Source organism: Humulus lupulus, chromosome 7, assembly GCF_963169125.1.
Source record: "Humulus lupulus chromosome 7, drHumLupu1.1, whole genome shotgun sequence".
Lineage (NCBI taxonomy): Eukaryota > Viridiplantae > Streptophyta > Magnoliopsida > Rosales > Cannabaceae > Humulus > Humulus lupulus.
The window spans coordinates 166,663,731-166,667,746 of NC_084799.1; the positions used below are offsets into that span (position 1 = coordinate 166,663,731).

The following is a 4,016-nucleotide window of genomic DNA, read 5'->3' on the forward strand; positions in this document are numbered from 1 at the left end:
AAGTTAAGAGGGAAAATTAATAAATTCTCTCAATTTTATGGAGAGTCTTTTTATGATGCATGGGAGAGGTTTAAGGAACTTTTGAGGAAGTGTCCTCATCATGGGATTGAAAAATGGATGCTAGTCCATAATTTTTACAACGGTTTGTGTGGGACGACTTGCACCATTATTGATGCTGCAGCAGGTGGTGCTTTCATGAGCAAGAGTGCTAATGATGCCTATGAATTGCTTGAAGAAATGGCCATAAATAACTATCAATGGCCTAGTGGACGGGATAGACTTAAGTGTTGAGGTTTTATGCCCTAATTAAAACTCAAATTCTTTGTAATCTCATTTTATTATCAATAAAAGAATAGAAATCATTTTTGACTTGGTTAATCACTTTGCTCACATGTTTTATTTTCATGATTATTTGTTTATTATAAACTTCTATTAAATCCCGAGCATATAGCTAATTTTATTTATAGTGACGTAATCACAGTGGAATATAAATATGATTATATGTTCAAAATAAGTTAGTCCTAAGAATAATCAGTGCACAAGATTGACACTGACTTTCCAATCTACGATATGATCTACTTACACATTATGGTGTGATGTTCTTTCCAGAACATTAGCAAAGTAATAAGATCAGATGTATTTGTTACGTCGGACTGGACCGATATTGACAGTTGATAAGATAAGTAAACATACAGTTATTATCTATTCTAGTCATATCATATAGTTGACCGTAGGTCAATTCAATCTCAATTCTGAGTAGTTAGTATTCTAACTGATTGTATTATTTGAGTTCTTTGACTAGTTCGTTACCAGCTTACCCTATGGACTAGCCCATACTTACATCTTGGGAACTCGGTAGTATAATTGAGTGAGAGTGTTAATCATAGATATGAACATCTATAGCTTCTGATGAAGAAGTGAAACGATGGTTTCCTTTTAGTTTGGTTCAAGGTGTTAAATGATAGAGATCTCATTTCAGTAATTAAATTAGTTTACTAAAACATCATTTACAAGGAACTAAGTGTTTTAAGGATAAAATATAATGAGGGGTAAGACGGTATTTTAGTCATATCTCATTGTAGACCGTCTATAGAGGATTGAGTGAAAATTATGGTTGTAACGATGGATAATTAATAGCGTATCTATATTTGTTATAGAGTGTTCTATGAATACAAGAGTGAAATTCCGAGTCTATAGTGGAGTCACGAGGAATTTCTAAGTTAGTAAATTTATTTGTTAGATTTATGATAACTTATTGGAGCTTGATTCCATAGGCCCATGGTCCCCATTGTACCTTGGATAAAATCATCTAGATAGTCTCAATTAATTGATTTAATTATCAATTAGAATTATCAAAGTTGACCAAGTCAATTTTGGATAGTTTCACATAGTTGTGTAATTTTGAGAAGAAAAGAGAAATCATGGCAGATTTATTAATTAAGATAAATTGGTATCTAAATTAATAAATATGTTTAAATCAAGGTTCAAATTATAAATAATTAATTTGATAAAGGATTTAAATAATTATTTAATTAATTAAATCAATAGAAAATAATACAGGCCTTGATTTTATGTCCAATGGGCTTATAATCAAAAGGGAAATTTCACGTGGCTAAAGCCCATGATAATTTCGACCTAGGACTTCAAATTGGCTATTATTTTATTGATTTTTTTTAATTAAATTAAATGGCCTTATTGAGTCTATAAAAGGAGTGCTTAGAGAGAAGTCAAAAGATGTAACGCCCTACTACCTTAGAGCCGTTACTAAGTGAGTTTAAAATGTGCAATTACTCGCTAGTCGAGGTTTAAGACAAAAGTGTAATTAAATCATAATCAGAGTCATAAACTTGAGAATAAATCTTTCATTGAAAATTTATAAAACATTTAACATTTGGGATCCAAAAAAAAAAAACATTGTTTAGAAGTATTTACAACTCAAAATATAATTAGAGTCGACTAAACGAAAAAATTCAGGTTTTGTACAAACATCTCCCAAAAGCACCCCTGGTCGTGGCAGCCAGACAGACCGGACATGTACGCGCTGCTTGTCCCACTCGCCATACTCAAGGTTGATCGACTCTCCCTTTGCCTTTACCTACACCATAAAGCACCCGTGAGCCGAAGCCCAGCAAGAAAACCCTCACAAGCAGATAATAAACGCATATCAAACACTTAATATAAAATCAAGCCAACACCAGGTCATACATGTACGTCCATGCCGTCCCAGGCGCTTTACTAGGCCCTGGGTTCGTGGTCTAAACCGTAAGGATATCCCAGGTATCCCTTGGGGTCTCACCCTGGCAGCTCGCACTCCGCGTGCTAAACGCTACACTCGGCCCCTTGCTATTCTCGGCCTTCGCCGTTCCCAGCCTTTGCTGTTCCCAGCCTTCGTCGTTCCCAGCCTTCGTCGTTCCCAGCCTTCGTCGTTCCATCATTTATATACACATATGATATAGCTAAGCAGGAATCTAAACACATGTAAATTCAAACAAAGGGCCATGCCCCACAGCACAGTCATATAGGGTCGAGCCCTACAACTCAATCATATAGGGTGGAGCCCTGCAACACAAGCTCTATGGGAACAGTAGTTTTCTTACCTGTGTCCCGAGCTTTCTAAGCACCGATGTCCCGAGCACAGTTCCCTAGTTCGAGCCTCGCCGAAACCCTAGTCACAACTCATTAACAATATTCATCCATCAAGTTCTAATCCATTAAATAACTTTGAGTCATAATTCTAGTCTTCGAAACCTTGAAATTCTATCAATCCGGGTGATAACATCCATCCCGAGCCTTAACTATTGAATTCCCGAGCCTAAAACTCCTCTAGAACCCAAAAATGCACTAAGTGTCGTGGCCCTAGGGACTCATGCCGCGGCCCCCAGCTCAACCTGAGGTCTTGCCTCAAAATAGCCCACACGCGCCGCGACGTGCCTCCAATTCCAGACGCCCCAAGATCAAGGGGGTCGCGGCTCAACAAGAACAGGGTCGCGGCCCGACCCCTCGAGCCCAGAAAAACTCACCATTTTCACCTAAAAAACCAGTCCAATTATCCCCAAAATCAAGCCAACAATCCTAACTAATTATCACAAAGGTTATACTATAGATTAAACAGCAAAACCCAACAAAAACTCAAGCCAAAAACCTTATAAAAATCAAAGTTGAATCTTCATCCCTCCAACATGCAAAACTCTAATATTCAACCTAAAACCAGCTGCAAATTAACACAACTCAACATATTAAGAAGCTTACCTTGTACAGAATTGAATCCTCAACTCAGCTTCCTAAGCTCCAAGCTTCCAAAACTCTAGCTTGGTTCCTAGCTTCAATTCCTTAGTTTTGGCTGGTTTTCTCCAAGATGTCACTAGGTCTTCAAGAGTGTAAGAAAACCAGAGCAAAGGAGAGGGAGTGGGTTAGTTTATAAAAAGTGTAGGGGTTTCCTATATTTTGTTTTATTTAACTTAAATCTATGTGGTTACCTCAAGGCTCGGGGTACCAAGTTGTAACGCCCTACTGCCTTAGAGCCGTTACTTAGTGAGTTTAAAATGTGCAATTACTCGCTAGTCGAGGTTTAAGACAAAAGTGTAATTAAATCATAATCAGGGTCATAAACTTGAGAATAAATCTTTCATTGAAAATTTATAAAACATTTAACATTTGGGATCCCAAAAAACAAACATTGTTTAGAAGTATTTACAACTCAAAACATAATTAGAGTTGACTAAACGACAAAATTCAGGTTTTGTACAAACATCTCCCAAAAGCACCCCTGGCCGTGGCAGCCAGAGAGACCGGACATGTACGCGCCGCTCGTCCCGCTCGCCATACTTAAGGTTGATCGACTCTCCCTTTGTCTTTACCTGCACCATAAAGCACCCGTGAGCCGAAGCCCAGCAAGAAAACCCTCACAAGCAGATAATAAACGCATATCAAACACTTAATATAAAATCAAGCCTTCACCAGGTTATACATGTACGGCCATTCCGTCCTAGGCGCTTTACCAGGCCCTGGGTTTGCGG

General features: G+C 38.0%; 1 non-coding gene across 1 annotated transcript; it reads right to left on the reverse strand.

The window, feature by feature from the left end:
- On the reverse strand, positions 1 to 107 carry LOC133793282 (small nucleolar RNA R71). The gene has a single exon (XR_009874734.1). It is a non-coding gene; the product is annotated as a small nucleolar RNA R71 (small nucleolar RNA).
- Positions 108 to 4,016: the final 3,909 nt, after the last annotated feature.